At 44.8% G+C, this 19,846-nt stretch overlaps 1 long non-coding RNA gene across 3 annotated transcripts; it reads left to right on the top strand.

Annotated features, from left to right (window-relative positions):
* Nucleotides 1-737: 737 nt before the first annotated feature.
* LOC129624271 (uncharacterized) lies at nucleotides 738-19,524 on the top strand. Of its 3 annotated transcripts, XR_008700847.1 has the most exons (7): nucleotides 738-1,229; nucleotides 6,498-6,591; nucleotides 6,784-7,023; nucleotides 13,137-13,262; nucleotides 14,368-14,479; nucleotides 15,349-15,454; nucleotides 17,591-19,524. It is a non-coding gene; the product is annotated as an uncharacterized LOC129624271 (long non-coding RNA). The 3 variants fall into 3 exon arrangements; XR_008700846.1 differs by lacking the exons at nucleotides 13,137-13,262; nucleotides 14,368-14,479; nucleotides 15,349-15,454; nucleotides 17,591-19,524 and adding an exon at nucleotides 12,974-13,128 and having other exon boundaries at nucleotides 791-1,229; nucleotides 6,784-7,072; XR_008700848.1 differs by lacking the exons at nucleotides 13,137-13,262; nucleotides 14,368-14,479; nucleotides 15,349-15,454; nucleotides 17,591-19,524 and adding an exon at nucleotides 12,974-13,128 and having other exon boundaries at nucleotides 796-1,229.
* The last annotated feature ends 322 nt before the right edge of the window (nucleotides 19,525-19,846 follow it).

Raw genomic sequence — 19,846 nt, 5'->3', positions numbered from 1 at the left:
TGGGTTGCAGCCTGCTGGTCCAGGGAATAATGAGAGGGCTAACTTTCTCTTGAGGTGGTGCAGCACCCCAAATCCTAAACTGTGATTCAGTGAGTTACTAGACAGGTAATAGGCCCACATATGGCCCACAGAACCATAGCAAGCTTCTAGATTAAAACAAAGGTACGTGACTAGAGTGGTTTTTCAATATGATTAATCTGGCAGCATCCTCCAATGAACTGAACCAGAGAGATTAGAGACACAGAGAGGTGTAGTTGGGTGTCTATTGTAATAATAACAGTCTAGGTAAGAGAAGGTAAGAGTCTTACCTAAAAAGATTGAACATGAGTTGATAAGGGAAACTGAGACATTGAGTCTGATGTCTTTATCCTGGGTTAGAAAATGGTGCAAGGAAGTGGCCAGCTGAGTCCCTACATCTGCAAAGTCTAAGGTGTGAGAGCACATCAGTAGGGGATCCAGCAGACAAAGTTTAGCATTCAAGCGAGAGGTCTGAGCTGTGGCTGAGTCTGTGCAGGGAGGGAGGGCGTGATGCCCCCCGGACACACTGGCCACACCCTTCCCCGAGGAGGAGGAAGGCATTGGGAGTTGATCCTGCCACAGAGGCCCAGGAGGCGGGTGGGAAGGGTTCACAGGAAAGGCAAAATCAGGCCCCAACAAATCTGCCTCCAGATGCGAACAAAAAGCAAACCTGTCTCTGGAATTATTTTTAAAACTATATTCACAACATGGTGCATTAACCAGAAATGATGCACAAAAATTAGTGGCGTGAGCCTGGGCTTAAGGTTGGCCCTGCCCTAATCCATTCTGCATGACACAGAAAAGCGACAGACCTATTTGCTTTCTTTATCCTAGGCAGCATCGCATACTGCAAATGACCTGAAAACATCCAATGATCTGTTCATTTGCTAGAGTCTTTCTCTGAGACTGCATTGATAGGTGATTTATCAGGGCCGTGGGGGCAGCACAGGGGCGTTCTCTGCGTTTGCTCTGATGCCAAAGCACATCATCAGGACTGAAGGAAGTGTTTCCATGGAAAACAATGGCTCATGGTTAACACCACCGTGTTGGCACATAACGGGGGAGATGACTGGCGCTAATGTGAGAGCTAAGCGTTCACCGCTGCTCCCCTCTGTCCTTCAGTGGAAGCCTGTCCGCTCCGCACACTCTGGCTGCCGTGCATTCCCAGGAGGAGCGCCGTGTCTGTTCTTACAACAAAGACTTGGCTGAAGGTAAAATCAGGAGGGACAATGTCCGCTGACAGAGGGCTGACAAAGGCTGATTTCACTGGGGTTTTCACTTCTCACTAAGTGAAAGGCATTTGACCGCAGATTCGTGTGGTTAGGCCGGCAGAGAAATTAGTGGTAGGAGAGCAATGATCTCAAATAACCTTTCCTAGAAAGGCCCCAATTTATCCTCACCTGCTGATCCCTGCACACTTTCCAGGTACTCTTGGATGTACACTACTGTTAGTTTCTCTGGATTCTCTTTGTGAAAAATGTACCATTCTGCATTTTGGAGGGGGAGAAAAATAAACATCTTCGGTGGCATTTCCTGGGCTTTTACAATCAAGAAGTAGAAATCGTTTTTCGAAGTCGAAGCTGATGAGAGCTTGTCCTGTACTAGATGAGATGTGAGGTTCCGTGTCTGCAGAGGGAAGAGATGGAGACAGTGCTCTCTGCTCATTGCTGCTCTCCGTCACCAGAAAATTCTCACTCCACCACCTGACAGGAGAGGCTTGCTGACGGAACGAGCTGTGCTGCAAGTGAAAAACAACTGTTACCAATTCAGGTAACAGTGCATGGGATTTTCACAGTGTCACCCGGCTACAGAAAAATGAGTCAGGCACTTCTCTAGAATGACTTTCCATGGAGTCTCTCCGTGAATATCTTTCAAATTTTAACAACACTACAGTGCTGCAAGTGTAAAAGCTACCAGGCCATAAATTGAGCTGTGCTAAGTCTTTCACCTTTGCCCCTATGCATCCATTTTCCCACCGCCTCTGTGCTGCAGGAGAAGCTTTCCCCTAAGCTCCTCTTTCTCTGGCTTCTGATTACTGCTGCTAAGTCGCTTCAGTCATGTCCGACTCTGTGCGACCCCATAGACGGCAGCCCACCAGGCTCCCCTATCCCTGGGATTCTCCAGGCAAGAACACTGGAGTGGGTTGCCATTTCCTTCTCCAATACATAAAAGTGAAAAGTGAAAGTGAAGTCGCTCAGTCGTGTCCAACTCAGCGACCGCATGGACTGCAGCCCACCAGGCTCCTCCGTCCATGGGATTTTCCAGGCACGAGTACTGGAGTGGGGTGCCATTGCCTTCTCTGGCCTGTCCAATAGAAGGCACAACAGGAAACAGAGGAGGGAAGAGGGAGCAGGGTACAGGCCTCTTCCTCGCGGGGGCTGGGGCTCCTGCCCCATCCCCTGCTGGCTTCTTCGTACTTGCCCACACCTCTGGAAGCAGTCCCTTCACTAACTTCTCTTCCGTGAAACCCTTTAAAGACGCGATTACTTTCGTGATTGCTCCCTGAAGGAAACCACAGCAATATTTTAATGATACTCATTGTAAAATATGTAAAGGGGAGTATGGAAATAACTGCATATTTCCTAGTCACAACTTTAACAAGACTATCGGGAAACTTGATAGAATAACTTAATAGAAACTTGATAGACTAATTCTTAACTTCATCTGGAAGAAAAAATATTCAAGAACATGGTTAAAAATTTTCTGAAAAAATATTTAAAAAGCAAAAGTGATGAGTGATGTCTCAATTTAGCTGACACTTCAGTTGATTTTAAAACTTCATTAATTGAAACAAATTAACTTGCACCAGAAGACAGATGAATTAAAGAAAATAGAGCCTAGAAATTCACACAAGAAAATACAGGAATACTGTTAATATTCAGGAATATATTTTATGAAAATGGAAGTATTTCCAATCCTTAAGGAAAATAATGATTCCTTAATAAAAGGTGTTAGGGCAACTGGCCACCATTTGTAAAAAATAAAAAGCTGGATTCCCAACTTCATTTCTTATATCACAACTAATTGAAGAGGAATCAATCATTTTAATGAGAAAAAACAACCAATAAAAATACTAGAAGAACACATATTTATAATCTTGAAGCAAATGTGAATAGGTGTTTCTAATTATGTCAAGAAAATAGAAATAATAGTTTCAGTCTTAATTGTTATGTAAAATACAAAATTCTGTATACTTAAAAAAACTAATAGGACATATACAAAGAAAAAATATTGACAGAACTTAGTGGCACTATTGTAGAATACAAAGCCTGAAATTGTTTTCCCCTGAAAAAAATTAGAAATGCTGGATTAACAGTTTTTAAGCTCTTTAAAATGTATTACTGAGCTGGGAAAAGCATAGTAGTTTGCAGAGGTCAAAAGTAGAATTGTAGAACCCTGTGAGATACGTGAGGGCTGAAACAGTTTTCGCTCTGAAGGTGTCTGCCAACCCTAGTGACCCAGATCTCTTTTTCTGTTGCTTGTACCAGGAGAAGGGGACAAGGTAAAGCAAGGCCCTGCCTGGGACCACTATACCTTTATTGTAAAAGGGAATGAGAACTAAGGCCTGTTGTGTGCCAGGAGAGAGCAAAGAAACTTGCCTGTCACTGCCTTGGCACTGCATGGACAAATCTATTTCCAATGAATGGAAAAATCCTACCCCGAGGATTGGCCAGTCCTCCCAGGGTTCTGCAGTCAGAATTCTCATTATCTGGTGCAGTTAGTCCGAAAACACTTCCAGCTGGCAGTAGCCTCAGGCAACTGGCAGAAGCAAGTACAGATCCTCTGTGTAGGCATAAAAATTCAGCCTAAACCTCAAAGAACTCTAGAGAGAAGATTCCAAAGAAAATAAGCTCACATTCAAAAATAAAGGAAATAAAACACCAAAAGGAAGAGCCAGCAGATACAAACTGGCAAGATGTTTAGACATAAGAATTATCAGATGCTAACTCTAAAGTACTGTGTTTAATATGTGTAGATAAATAAAGGAGAAGCCTGAAAATATGAGGAAGGAATAAGAGGCTACTAGATGCAACAAAGCAGACCTGAAAAAGAAGTGAACAGCTTTCTACAATGAACCATGTAACAGTACATGTTAAAAACAGTGGATGGATTAAACAGAAGATTAGACACAGCTGGAGAGAAATTACTGTTCTGGAAGACAGATTGGAAGAAATTATACAAAGCACAGTTAAGAGACAAAGAAAACTGACAACATCTTGGACATATCTGGGCTTCCCTTGTAGCTCAGTAAAGAGTCTGCCTGCAATGCAAGAGACCTGGGTTCGATTCCTGGGTCAGGAAAATCTCCTGGAGAAGGAAATGGCAACTCACTCCAGTATTCTTGCCTGGAGAATCTCATGGAGAGAGGAGCCTGGAGGGCTGCAGTCTATGGAATATATCTGATAAGAGTTCCCAAAGATGATAGATAGAAGAGAAACAATACTCAATGAGAAAACAGTCATAAGTTTTTAGAATTGTGGAGTGACAGCAAAATTCAAATTCAGGAAATTAAATGAATCTTGGGGAGACTAAATAAAAACAAAGCCACACCTATATAAGTCATAGTGAAATTGCAGGACCTCAAAGACAAATCTAAAAAATATTCAGCAAGAAAAGCATTAGCGCTAAAAAATTTAGCTCTAAAAGATTAACTCTAAAGAATAGCAGTTAGACTGACAACCAGTGTCTCAATAGCAACAGTGCAATTTGTGGAATAATATCATCATTGTAGTAAAAGAAAATATGCAAATGTAAAATCTATTAGGAATGAGAACAGTATAAAGAGAACTTCTCAAAAACTGAGTTTACTACTGATAAAACTACTTATTTTACTACTTGCTTCTCACTAAACGAAATTCTGAAGGCATGTGTAAAATGATTACAGAAGAGTTTGAAATAAAACAGAAATGACACTGGTAAATATGAGATAAATTAAAAAATTGTGTGAAACATTAATTTATGAAATTAAAGAAAGATTACATGTAATTTTGAAGAGTTTAGCAGATGTTAACGTACTTAAGGAGTTGTATTATTTGGAAGAAGAGTGAAACAATAGAATATGTAAATATATATATATGAAGTGTATATATATATATATATATATATATATATATATATATATATATATATACTTCTATGTGGCGCTAGTGGTAAAGAATCAGCCTGCCACTGCAGGATATGTAAGAGACACTGGTTTGATCCCTGGGTTGGGAAGATCCCCTAGAGGAGGAAATGGCAACCCCTCCCAGCATTCTTGCCTGGAGAATCCCATGGACAGAGGAGCCTGGCAGGCTACAGTCCATAGAGTTGCACAGAGTTGGACACGAGTGAAGGGACTTAGCATGAGCACGTTATCTGCACATGGTGCCTGGCAAAGAGCCTTGTGATTTTCTGGGTGATAAGACCACAAAGAACATCCCTTATTCTAATGTTTAGTCTTTGACCCCATCCCTGATACAAGGCTTGGAAACCCTGGTAAATTCTTAAGTGACAAGAGCACTTGGTATGTTTTGTTCTAATGAGGTGACTCCATGTGTGTTCCTGGATGGAGGCTGTTCACCAGAAAGACGGAGCCATGAAGAAAAGTGTGGAATTTGCAGCCTTACCCCACTTTCTTCAGAGAAGGGAGAGAGGCTGGAGATGGCATCGGTAATTAATCATGCCTACGTGAGAAAGCCTCCATAAAATCCCAGTAGTTGGGAGTTTGGGGAGTTTTCCAGGTTGCTGAACTCATCCACCCCAACTCCAGTTGGAAGATACCCCAACTCCAGGGCGAGAGAAGGTCCTGTGCTTGGGACCCTCCCAGACCTTGCCTTAGGTACCTTGTCATCTATCATGGAGACTCTGATCTCCAGCTGGCGCACACAAAATTCAGGAAACTCATGGAGATTGGACTCCAAGCGTGGCCACTCGTCTGGGTGTGGAGTCACCAGCAGGATGGACTTGCAAGGACTCCTCGACTGTCTAGAGCAGGACTTGGGGGAGGCGTGTGCAGACTGCGTCTCAGCAGCCCCTTCAGGAGCTGAAGGAACAATGGTGCAGATGAAAAAAATGCAGATTAAGAGCCCAGAGCCCCTCCCAGTTCGCCCTGCACGTTTCAGCCTGGAGACCTGTGTGACCTCACGGAGGAGTGAGAGGGAGCCCTCAGAGCGTCTGTGAGAGAGGCTCCCCTGGCTCTACTCACAACGTCTGACAGAAAAGTCGAGGAACCAGGTTTTTTTTTTTTTTGTCTGAAAACAATATGTAAGAAAAATCATTTCATCCCAAACTGTTAGTGGTGATGATTTTCAGTGAAATTTAAGGTATTTGCCAGTTTCTTCATAATTACATTTATAATATTTACATAAAGCCAAGGTATGTATAAAACGAAACTGTTCTGATTATAGGACATTTAAAAGGGAATTTTCTGTGTTTTGCAAAGGCCAATGTTTGTAATTCCCTAGAGGTTTGTCCTGAGGACTTTTTTTTTTTTTTTGCAGTTTCTAATGTTTTAACTGAGTTTCCTAAGGTGGACTGTGTTTATGACCAATCAAGCCCCATCTGTGTTGCTGTTGTCCCTGTCTTTCCTTCGTGGTGAGTATTTAGCAATCACTCTTCCCTCAGGAGATCATTTTCACATCACAAATGTGTCATCTTATAATGTTTTACAACTGTGTCATCTTTCAACAAAGGACCCTCATATTGTGGGCCCTTCTCTAATGATTAATACATGGAAATGGGGCTTCCCTGGTGGCTCAGTGGTAAATGATCCACCTGTTAATGCAGGGGCCACCTGTTCAATCCCTGGTCCAGAAGATCCCATGTGCCACGGAGCAAGTGAGCTTGTGCACCGCAGCTACTGAGCCCGAGCGCCAGAGCCAGCAGGCCGCAGCTGCTGAAACCTGTAGGCCGAAAGCCCGTACTCGGCAATGAGAGAAGCCATGGCAGGGAGAAGGCCTCACTGCGACTGGGGAGCAGCCCCTCTTGCTGCAACAGGAGAAAAGCCCGTGCAGCAACTAAGACTTGGTACAGCCAACATGAAAATAATAATAATACATGAACTTTAAAAATACGTGTAAATAACTTTTCTATTATTTTCCCTCTTCTGCTCTGTCCTGTTATTATTTTCCCTTCATGGCCAGAACTCCTCCACCCTCCACACTTCTCATTCCTCCCCTCCAGCACACACGCACACCCACACTCACACACTTCCCAGTTCTTTCACTGTTTATCAATGGCACCATCATTGTTTCAATTTCTTGGACCAGGAGCAATGATTTTGCCCCTTCCTTTATACATATAACTCGTGTGTGTTTGTGTGTGTGTGTGTCTGTGTGTGTGCTTAGTCATGTCTGACTCTTTGTGACCCCATGGACTGTAGTCCTCCAGGCTCCTCTGTCCATGGGTTTTTCCCCAGGCAAGAATAGCGGAGTGGATTGCCATTTCCTTCTCCAGGGGGTTTTCCCGACCCAGGGATGGAGCCTGCATCTCCTACATTGGCAGGCAGATTCTTTACCACTGAGCCACTTGGGAAGCCCAAGATTACTGTTAATTAAAGAGAACTAGACATCTCACAGAGAAGGCAATGGCAACCCACTCCAGTACTCTTGCCTGGAGAATCCCAGGGATAGGAAAGCCTGGTGGGCTGTCATCTATGGGGTCGCACAGAGTCGGACATGACTGAAGTGACTTAGCAACAGCAACAGCAGCAGCAGCAGACATCTCAAGCTAAGGGATTTAGCATTTTTCTATGTATGGGAAGATGCAGGAATCTGGGCTCACTGAAATCAGGGAAGCCCTAGCTGATCAATATTAAATACATTTCTCCAGTAAATAATATTCCTAAAGGCAGAAAATAAGATTACGGAGGTGGTTGTGGCAGACAGCGTTCACTTCCCCTCCCCTCTGTCCTCCCCTCCTTCAGGTTCGCAGCTGCAGTTCAGTCCTCAGCTTCCCCACAGCGAGGTGATTCACCTCCTGTCCCAGGAACTAGAGACAAATGGTGCCTGCTCCCCCTAAGTCTGGCCAGGATCCCCGCCCCCCCAGTGCCCCCTCCTCTGTGGTCTTTAAGTTGCCTGCACCCCCCTTTTCCCTCCTCCCCACCGAGAGCCACCCCAAAGCCAGTGCTAAGAAGCACAGTCATCCCCAGCCTGGCTCTGAACGGTTTGTGGGGTATTCTGCCCCCTCTTTGGATGGTCAGCTGAGCAGGAAATTAACTGCCACAGGCCTAAGCCCCAAGTCTGGGTCTCTTTATTTCCAGTGGCTTGCTTGCCCTAGCTCAAATAGTGGCGAATTCTCAAGAGTTGTTCATAATACCCTGAAAATAACATTTTTTCTTCTAACGACTTTCTGTAAAGTCCTTTTCAGATGAATCCTTAAACACTGTGTGGTTTCACCCATGAATGTCAAATTTACCTCATTAGTTAATTTGATCTCCTGGGTGCACAACTGTTCTCTCTTCACTCAGTGTGACACAGAGGCTTGCTCTGTGGGGTACATCTCAGATGCCAAAAGTGGAGCAGAGAAGTATTCTCCACTAGAACCGTTTGGTTACAATTACAGATGGAAATGTGAGCTGGAAACTGAAACTGCACTTCTGGAAGTGCAAAAATAGCAGCAACAAGTCATATGTTTTGAGGAAACAAAGGTTTAAAATGACAGTTATAACAAAAACCAAACGACATGGGCAGTTCTGGAGTAGGCTGGAAGCATTCATATGAGTTGTCTCCTGTTTGGATAGCTAGGTGTTGCCCAAGTACAGAGGAGCCGTTTATACACATCCCACAAATTTGACTCTGGTTGCCTTAGAAATCATCTGGGTGTTTTTAAAAGGCCTCAGGAAGGAGAGCTGCAGGGCTGTGTGATCCACACAGGAAACCGCCTCCGGGGCCTCAGCGCCGTCCACCTCCGCCAGGGCCGCACAGCGGCTGCGAACGTCTCACCGGGGGCGTCTCTACTGTCTTCTACCCACTCCTGCTGTCTGCTCTGTTCTTTTCAGTGTAAATCCTGCTACCCTTTTCTACAAATTCTCCAAATATTCCACTCCTCACTTATCACTCTGACCTCCACAGAGAGATCCAAGCAAGGGCATGTGGGTTGGCAGGAAAAAGGGTGTGAATTCCTCCACGTTGATTTCTTTTTGTCCCTATCATAATGACATGTGAGTTTTATGGGATTATACTGATCGGATGATTCTTTTCTGTGCTCTTCCCACTTTGGAGGAAGTTCTTGGCACTCCCAGCCCCACAGCCCTTAGCTGAATGAAATGGGAGGGCGTGAGGGAAGTGCAAGGCCCGGTGTAGGCTGGAATGCTCCGTTACCATTTGGGGAGGTTAGTGCTCCAGGTCACCGACAAGTGGTTGGGAACTATTCCGTTTATTCCTATTTCCCCCAGAACTCTCAGTCTAGGGAGGTCCTAAAGTCACAGTTGTGTTAGGATTGTTTGTCCTTATACAGTCTTCAAGAACAGGCTGTTTACCTGAAGACTTGGAGAAATAAAGGAACAGGGTCCTTCCTTGTCTGAAAACAGAGCAAAATGGCAGGCGCGCCAGTCCTAGCCCTCTGCTGGTCATGGTTCAATTCAGATTCTTGTTCTGCAATAGGGAATGGTGGGGTTACCAACACCACCAGTTCCATCTTCCACAGACCCCGAGGGTTGGGACAGGCTAATTTCCACCAGCCGGTGAGCCCAGACGAACAGGAGACACCTGCCTTTTCTCTGGTCCCAGTCTAATGACAGTCGTGTTCTCAGCGAGGAGTGCCCGGGCACTTGCCTGTCTGTAGGCCTGAGGGAAGCCCCCGGGGACGCGCCCACCATCGCAGGGGCAGGGGGTGGCCCGCGGCCCCTGTGGGTCTCAGGCTCACACGACGCCCTCTGGTGAATGGTCATCCGGGGACCTGAGGAGGAAGCGTCATCGCTCACAGGGGCTGGCAGGATACAGGGCACAGTGTGGGTGAGGTCGCCAGACAGGGAAGGAGCGTGAACCTGGGACCAGCCTTTACTAGGGTCCAAAGGTGGGGTTCAAGGGCTTTACTCTATTGGCAAACTGAAAGCTTAGAGGCACTGGAAGAGAGAGACAGGGTCCCCTAAGTGGTCAGTCATCCAGTTACACGGGGCTTTCTCGAAGGGGAACGTCACGGGAGGGGCGGCCTGGCCCCTCCCCCGCTCGTGTAGCTGGCAGTGTGCTAACTTGAGCTGAGTGTCTGTGACACGCACACCCCAGCGAGCAGAAGCTTCCCGGCAGGCCCTCAGACGACGCCGACCCCGGTGAAGCCCCCGGAGCTGGGAATCCTGGCTTCAGACGACTCGCTTCATTTTACTGACGGGGTTAAGAGGGTCCCACACTAGAACTCGGGGTTCTAGGAGGCTCAGGTTTCATTTGTCTCGAACCCTCCGTGGCTGGTGGTCAGCCGGCACCTCACTCCTGCAGCTTCTGCCTCAAGCTCTGAGCGCAGGGTCCCCGCCTCCCTGACAGCTTCGCGTTTCCTGCCATCATTACCTTTGTGACCTTTACAGTTGTCAAACGAGCTTATGGTCTTTTTTCCCTCTGGTGCTTCACCCCGAAGTGAAATAAAGCTACACATTAATCAACTAGGGCCCCCAGACACTTTGCTTTGAGTGTCCTCTGTAGTTGTCTGCTGGCCAGGGGAACATGCGTGTAGCAGCGAGGTCGCTCTGCCCTTTCAGCATACACTATGTTCTCTGAGGCAGCGTGACAGAAGCTTCTTCAGATGAAAACGTCAGGCCTCTTTTGGTCGCCTCTGTTTGGCTTATTTGACTTCTCTGAGATCATGTGGAAGTTTCATGCTTTCTGGGTATGTGACATTAATGAAGCATAAATTAGTTGGCTGATCTATGGAGTTTTTGCTCTATTGTGTGAAAACGACTGTCTTTGGGAAGCTCCCTAGTGCATACAACCTTGCCTGCATGGGTCTTAGAGAAAACATCACTGTTAGCATTTGTTAGAAAAGTATGCATCTATGGAGGAAAAAAAAAAAAAAAAAAAGAGTTCTCTGAAAAATCACGCAAAACGCTTATTTGTGCATACTCTTATTTTTTCCTCCCTATCATTTCTAATGGAGAAGGCAATGGCACCCCACTCCAGTACTCTTGCCTGGAAAATCCATGGACAGAGGAGCCTGGTAGGCTGCAGTCCATGGGGTCGCTAAGAGTCAGACATGACTGAGCGACTTCACTTTCACTTTTCTCTTTCATGCACTGGAGAAGGAAATGGGAACCCACTCCAGTGTTCTTGCCTGGAGAATCCCAGGGACGGCGGAGCCTGGTGGGCTGCTGTCTATGGGGTCGCACAGAGTCGGACACGACTGGTGACTTAGCATTAGCATCATTTCTAAAGAATGTATGTCCCACAGTGGTGTGGGTGATCTAATGGCATGTACCAGTAGTGTTAAAAGTTAGAGAGACATACTGAATCTTAAACCCTATGGCTGTTTTCTAAAATAAACACATGAAAGCATATACTGAAAATGTATTAGTAGGAAGGTGATATGCTTGCCTTAAATACCGAGATAATTTAGTGCAGACTAATTTTTTACCATAATTAATATAGTAACAGGTGTTCACCTTTGAATACCTTAAATATAAATCTCGATGCATGTAAAATTAATAAAAATTTGAAGTTTCCTAATTTGGTTACATTTTGCTTTTATAAAGATGAAACAAAACTTAAGGATGTTCGATACCATGAGTAATAGTTAGTTGTTTTCCTTGTGTAGGTGGCTCAGTGAAATTTATTCAACCTCCTGTCAAGTTAAAAAAAAAATTTCAACGGTTCAAGAAAAACATGTCTGAGTGTTATAGAGGAAGCAGGATGCTGGCTTGATTAGCTTCCACTCAACCTCATACCTATTTTGTGCCCCTAAATGAAAATTTCATGCAGTTAGCTTCTGCAAAACCTCTGTGGATGTTGTTCCCTCTATCTGGAGCTCTCTCTCTCTGGAGAGGTTTGCCATCCTCTCCACTTGAAGTCACCACCCAGGAGAGCTTCCCCGACCCCTCCATTAGCCCAGTTAGCCTCCCATTGTATTCTCCTAAAGCCTGTTTCTTAGCCCAAGCACATCTATCCTGTTCGTCTTCCTTGGTGAATTATACACATCTTAATGGCAGGGGTTCTCCTCCTTAAGCCTTATGTCCCCAGTTCTCAGCAGAGTCCCTGGCATTATTGACTGAGTGGACTTACAGAAGGATTCATATCTGAACAGCTTATGATGGGCCCTTGCCACTAATTGATATTTTATAAATATACAAATCATTAATTATTTTCAACACAGTAGAAGTACATTTTAATGAGTTTTATGGTATCATGCAGGACACTGAAGATATGGTAGTTAACAAAGTATAGAGCTTGTTTTCTATAAGCAAAAAAAAAAAAAGACAAAAAATATAAGCAAGTCAGATAATGGATATGTAAGCCACGAGATTTGTGTGTAAGAATAATGTCAGTAACTTAACTTTAGAAGAATTACATTTGAGAACAAAAAAGATAGACAAATAGAAACCTTATATGTTTTAGTAATAACAGGCAAATTTGATTTTCATTTAAATTGTCTTTTAAAAATTCAATTATTTGTTAGTATTGCTAGATACAGAATAGAAAAAAAGCATATATAGGGAGGACAATACTGGTTCAGTTCATCTACAATAAATCTCTTATCTGCTGTATGAGTGGAACATAAATTGCTGCTCAAATAATGGAATTCAGAAATCTCTCAAAATATGTTATTCCAAAGTGCACTGCTCAGTACTAATCAAAGATATGAGAAATATCTTGATGAGTGGACCACCTTCTAAAAACTTTACACATTATGAATTTATTTTTAAAACAACCTCAAACTCAAATGTACTCAATTTTCTAGATGTTATTTAAAGGCCTATTTTAAGCAAAGTGATTGTTTTGGCAAAAAAATGTCAAAATTATGACTTATGTATTGTACTTCCATTTCCCCCCATATTCAGAAAGAAAAAAGGAAGCCAAGGGAAAACCAAAAATGATGTACATTGTTATTTTGCTGAGAGGCTAACGGTTTGGGAAGAACTCATCTTTTGTACGTACCATACTAACAGAAATCTCACAAGTCTTCAAAACACAGAGGGCTTGACAAGCTGTTCATCTGTGCAGGAGAAGCATTCCTTGTGGGAGCGGTGTCTGCAAAGTTGACCAACCTCAGAGGACCCGACGTTCCTGTCATTTTGACCAGCAGTGGCAACAGATGTTCATGTTTAAACTTAGTCGCCTTATATTTATGTATGTGATTATTTGACAACACTGTACTCAAAGAGACGCATTGATGACAGGAATTCAAATGAGAAAATATTTTATAAAATTATCTCTTTTCATCTTTGGTATATAAGTATAGGAGATTCTGGGAAATTGTAGCATTTCCAAACAAAATAATGAAGCTGAGTGGTGAGTCATCTCTAATGGCAACTATAAAACTGCAAAACAAGGAGCAGGCAGGGTGTTTGAATCTTACCTCTGGTGTTCTTCTAAAAGATATTTTACAATCGCAAAGGGAGACAGGATAGCTTAAGATTGCAGGGTCTGAAGTTTTGGAATGCTTAGATTTTAACTCTGAAATCAGTCTGTACTGACTGGTGACCATGGATAAATTCCTTAACTTCCTTCTCTACTTGTTCACTGGTAAAACGAGCTCTGAGAACAACTCTTCTTCATTAGGCTGTTACACACATAAGTGAGGTAAGACACATGGCACCCCTGGACAGTGTGGAGCCCACATCAGTGTTTTCCACGTGCCGGGGGTGAGCTGCTGTGTGGCTCAGACCGAGGCAGCCTCGTGGCCCAGGTCCTCAGCAGCTCTTTCCCACTAAGCTCTCTGCCTTTCCAGACCGCTTCTTTCCAGGGTTCAGTTCAGTCGCTCAGTCATGTCTGACTCTTTCTAGAGGTGGGCTGATTTATTTCAGTTGCAAGACCTGGATCAGGTACATGAATAAACCAAAAGTTACTATGTTCCTCAAAGAGATAAGCAGAGTGTGTGACAGCACAGAGGTGATAAGCCCCAGGCTGGGGGCCCACTTATGACTCCATACAATCACTGAACCCAGATTCTGAGAGCGATCAAGTCCTGCAGGGCTTGTACATGCCCACCTTGTACATGCCCACCCTCTACCTGAGTCATAGGTTCCTCCACTCTCTCCCGGTCAGAGGCCAGCCTTCGCTCGCTCTGGTGGCTTGGTGAGGGCAGCTGTGTGAGGAGGGCGGGAGCTCACAGGCCAGGAGACGGTCTCCTGGGGTGGGGGGTGGGGGGCGGGCAAGTCCGTTCACCTCAGGTGCAGAACAGGGGTTTGAAGATGACTCAAAGTCCCTCACAAGAACGTGCCTGAATTTTAAGGCTCGATGACTTCCTAACTGTGACGGACAGCCTCTCATCTCTGGGGGCTCTGGTTGAAATACTTTTCCAGCTAGGCTGTTGGCACAAACGCTGTCCTCTGGAGACACACAGGGTAAGCTCGCTATCTTTTCCACTCTATTCGCGGAGAGACCGGCAGGCTGCGAGCCTGTCCCGAGTCCTCCCGTGCTCTGAACACCGGCGCACTGTTAGTGCGTCTGCATTGCTTCCAGCCCTTGCCGTGGAGAACGCCCCGCTTGCACCCTCAGTGAACCTCCTCTGACCTTGGTGGCCTGTTTGGCCCTCCTCCTAACACCCCACACATGTGCAGGCTTCTGACCCACCCACATCCTGCAGTCAGTACACCACCCCAAACACAAATCAACAAAGATGTCAAACCCGGGGTCTGTACAGTGTCAACACCATACAGTTCAAGCAAGGCCTGGCGTCTTGTTTCTGAGCTTTAGGCAAGGCTAAAATACCCACGGGCTTCCCTAAGGGCTCAGACAGTAAAGATTCTGCCTGCAACACAGGAGACTTGGATTTGATCCCTGGGTTGGGAAGGTCTGGAGAAGGGAATGGCAACCCACTCCAGTGTTCTTGCCTTGGGAATTCCATGGGCAGAGAAGCCTGGCAGGCTATAGATCACAGGGTTGCAAAGAACACCCCTCATATACCGTGCCCAGACAACCCTGATGAGTGTGTGGGCTGGGACCCTGGAACTGAATCAGTGGCTGCCATTCTGGAGGACACCCGAAGCTGCCACAGGGCGGGTGGTGCCTCGGGAATGGGTCACTAGACCCCTCCTACCAGAGGACTGCAGGCCCCAGCTTCTCCTCAAAATAAGGGGGGACTGCTTGCTATGGAGGATGAGAACTCTTGTTTATTAGCCTGAATGTCCTGATACTTCCTCCTACCTCTATCTGTCCCTCTGCTTTTCTACTCAGAGCTTTGTTAAATGTTTTCAAAATCTCATCTTTGCAGAAGGATGGAGGAAAGGGACTTCTGTCCATGCTTTGACCTCAGCGGTGAAGGGGAACTGGCTCCCTGAAGACAAGATGGCAGCGGTGTCAGACAGAAAGAATTAAGGGTAGGGTGGGACGCAGGGTTCCGTTCAGTGTGTGGGTGTGGACTCCCTCACTGTGTCTCTTCTCAGTTCTCCTTTAGTAGGCCTTCAACTCTTACGGGTCATATGTAAAATGCACGTGCCCTCAATGAAGGGTAACACTGCTGTTGTTCTTTGTTGTTCAGTCGCTAAGTCATATCCACTACTCTGTGACCCCACAGAATGCAGCACACCAGGCCTCTCTGTCCTTCACTATCCCCTGGAGCTTGCTCAAATTCATGTCCATGGAGTCGGTGATGCCATCCAACCATCTCATCCTCTGTCGTCCCCTGCTCCTCCTGCCTTCAATCTTTTCCAGCATCAGGGTCTTTTCCAATGAGTCAACTCTTCACATGAGGTGGCCAAAGTATTGGAGCTTCAGGTTTAGCATCAGTCCTTCCAATGAATACTCAGGACTGATCTCCTTTAGGATGGACTGGTTGGATCTCCTTGCAGTCCAAGGGACTCTCAAGAGTCTTCTTCAACACCACAGTTCAGAAGCATCAGTTCTTCAATGCTCAGCTTTCTTTATGGTCCAGCTCTCACACTCATACATGACTACTGGAAAAACCATAGCCTTGACTAGACGGACCTTTGTTGGCAGTGATGTCTCTCCTTTTTAATATGCTGTTTAGGTTGGGCATAGCTTTTCTTCCAAGGAGCAAATGCTGTTGTCATCCACATAAAGCACTCAAAGGAGGTTCAAATATAGACGAGGAGAAGCCATAAGGATGGAGAAGCTCAACTTATTAGGAGCACTTAGCATCAAACGTTACCTTCCCCATGCTCTGCCTGGGTCAGGCCCAGGGAACACTCATCCTAACCATGGTCGCCCACCTGAACTGGGTCTGTGGTCTCTATAGGCGTGGATGCTGTTCCTACGAGCCACTAACATCCTTATGCTTAACACTGTCCTTGAAGTGTGCCTGTTCTTACGTAAGTGTGCTCTCCGGCACATCAGACAGAAGTTGTTAAGCTTCTCTGCAGAGCGTGAGGAAAGCCATTAGAACATATCAAAAAAAACTCCCTTTGTAAGTGGAATTATGAGAAAGTGCCTGAGAGGCAACTCTCCCGAGTGACTATCAGGATAAAGGATCTAATCATTGAAGAAGTGGGTGGAAGATCGGTGAACTGGGTGAATACATGATGTTTCTCATAACATCCTGAGACCCCAGAAGTGATTAAGGTGGGAAGCTGGACACCTCTCTGTGAGGTCCTTTAACCTCTAAGAGATCTTCAGGATTCATTTCGTAATGTGAGACATACATTTAATCTAATGGAGGCAGTAAATGTTCGGCAGAAAACATATGGAGCGAGTTCCAGGACACTTTAACTGACTTTCTTATAAACTTGAAAAAAACCCAGATTTGTTTTCTTCAGGTCAGCACTCCTTTATTTGGAGGAGAGGCTGCGGAAGGAGGGGAGGGTAACGGATACAAGCTATAATTCAGGAGGGTGATACAAGGAAGGTCAGGCGGGACAGAATGATGTGTGAGATCACGTTAGAAATATCACCAGATTCCTTGGGGACTTATAAAAGCGCCTTAATTCTTGTCCTTGCCAAACATCCTATAAGAGTACGACAAGATTTTATTTATCGTCAGTCAGATTGGACTCGCATGCTCAGACTAGGCCACAGGCGTGGGATGTCAGTCAGCGCTCTCGCAGGCATCAGAACAGCCCTTGTTAGGTCATGAAGCAAAGGAAGGGAGTCAGGACGCAGCCCTCCAAAAAACGCCATTATTTTCAGGCTGGAGAGGCACCTGTTTGCTTTTATTAGGCACCTGCTTGGTTTTGTATGGAAAAGGTCAAGTATTTGTGCCTGACAGAAGGGAAGGGGAAGAAATGCCTCATCTTAAAATTGAGCTTCCCTCAGAAGTCAGGTACTTTAATTATGAGTTCTAAATTTTGTTGCCAGATTTTGGTATATTTTAACAGAGAATGCTTTACACATACCAAATTTTGAAATTATGACACAGCATGTAAATAATAATGTCCATATTATTAATATATCTACACCATCTATAACTTTCCTTTATATGTATTATTAAATATATTGTTAAATATGTATGTTACTAAACATTTCTGGTTAATATACATTTTTTTTTTACAAAAACATAGACCTGTTCTATCAGCATCAGCCATGCTCCTGAAAACAGACGCTTCAGGGAAAATTAACTGGACAGACTCACCTGAGAATTGGTCCCCTTCTCAAGAAGTAATTCACCAGATGCTTGATTCAATGTTTATTTTGTTACAGCTTCTTTGTATTTGACCACCAATCACACCCAAACTATATGTAAAATATTTAGATTATCATTGGAGATGCACTTTAAAATAAATTTTTAGTAACCCATAGTTAGAAAACAAGGGAAAAGAAATTTTTATAAATAGGTTTTTAATCCAAACATAACATGGAATAAAAAATACCAAGAGAAAATGAAAAGTCTCAAACTTTATATACAATTAAACAAAAAACAAAAAACTAAGTACATAATAGACTTACATAACAGGGCTTCTGCTGGGGTCCAGCCCCAGCTGATCCAGGGTATTCAAAGGAGAGATGGCATAGGCGAGGGTCAGGAAACAACTGCTTAGTTAAACGTTAATTAAGGATATAAAGAGTAATAGAATGAGGATAGCTCAGTAGGAAAATTCAGTGGAGAAAAGAGGCTGAGTAGCTTGGTTTACACGGGAGACCAATAAAACTTCAAGACAAGAAGCTTGCACCACTTACGTAGGCCGCAGGCGTCTTTCCGTTCTCCTGAAGGAGAGGAGACACTGAGGCCTCCCCAGTCGGATCTTAGAAGCCCAGGCATAATTAGTAAGCATGGTGGGTTCCGCGCTCCAGATGGAGACTCAGCCAGAGTGAGAGAGAGAGAGACATGGGGAGACCAGTCTTTTGAGGAACTGATCCCAATTCTTTATTTTCCATGGTCTACTTTTATACACTGAGATGTTATGCAAAAGTCACGCAGGGTCAGCAGTCCTGACTTTTATCAAAGCCAGGTGCTTCATACAAATGTATACAGAGGTCTTAGGGATGTTACATCATCTTCTGGCCAGGGGGCCTGCTGACAATTTACGACCCTCTCCTTGTGACAGTGGTCAGTCAACCAGGACACTTATTTCTCCAGGAGTGATTATTCTTAAACAGACACCACCCAAATAAAGTTACATTCCTATAGGATGAGGGTGTAGTGGGTTTTAGTTAAGGAAAGAATTTACTTAGCCTAAGGTCTAACGTGATTTATATCAAAGGTTAATACTTATTTCTTCTATATATTCATTAATGTGTGTAAGGGCAGGGGATATGGAGACTTAGCAACAAACATAGGCTCAACAAATGAAAAAATCCTTCACCAATACAATTTCTAATCAGCCCATTATACTTATACTAATAGCTTTCTAACTTTTCTAAGGAACCTGTTTTTAGAAGGTTTAAAGCATCTCGTGCCTCTCACGGTTGGGAGGCTGTGAGCAATCACATGTGGCCGGACAAGCCTGTCAGGCAGGCTAGAGAAGCTTCAGAGGAGTTTGTAGGTTAAAACACTCCTGTCACGCCCAGGAGTTTTTATTAACTGGAGCTCTAGGTTAACTCCTTCTCCGAAAGAGGTGGTGGGGGACAGCCCCCCGTAAAGTCAGAGGTGTAGGTGAGAGCACAAAGTAGTAAAGTAGGCAGGCTCTGGTTATGGGGGTAGATGCTCGAGGATTTCCAGGGGGACTCCTGAGGCTCGATCCCGCCTTTGCGTATGTCGAGCCTCCTTCCTCATGACCTTTGCCACGGGCGGAGTGCCTCATGCCGGCTCCTGGCAGTGATAGAATTCCAGTTGAGCTATTCCAGATCCTGAAAGATGATGCTGTGGAAAGTGCTGCACTCAATATGCAATATGCACTCAATATGCAATATGCCGGCTCCCGGCAGGCTTCCCCAATGGTAGATCGTAAAGAACCTGCCTGCAATGTAGGAGACACAGGTTCAATCCCTGGGAAGATTCCCCAGAGAAGGGAATGGCAACTGACTCTAGCATTCTTGATTAGAGAATCCCTATGGACAGGAAACTAAGATCATGGCATCTGGTCCCATCAGTTCACTTCAGTTCAGTTGTTCAGTCATGTTCAACTCTTTGTGATCCCATGAACCGCAGCATGCCAGGCAAGATCCTTGTCCATACCAACTCCTGGAGTCCACCTAAACTCTTGTTCTTTGAGTCAGTGATGCCATCCAACCATCTCATCCTCTCTTGTCCCCTTCTCCTCCTGCCCCCAATCTTTCCCAGCATCAGGGTCTTTTCCAATGATCAGCTCTTCGCATCAGGTGGCCAAAGTACTGGAGTTGCAGCTTCAATATCAGTGCTTCCAATGAACACCCAGGAC

Source organism: Bubalus kerabau, chromosome 12, assembly GCF_029407905.1.
Source record: "Bubalus kerabau isolate K-KA32 ecotype Philippines breed swamp buffalo chromosome 12, PCC_UOA_SB_1v2, whole genome shotgun sequence".
Lineage (NCBI taxonomy): Eukaryota > Metazoa > Chordata > Mammalia > Artiodactyla > Bovidae > Bubalus > Bubalus kerabau.
This window is presented reverse-complemented; position numbering and strand designations above follow the sequence as displayed.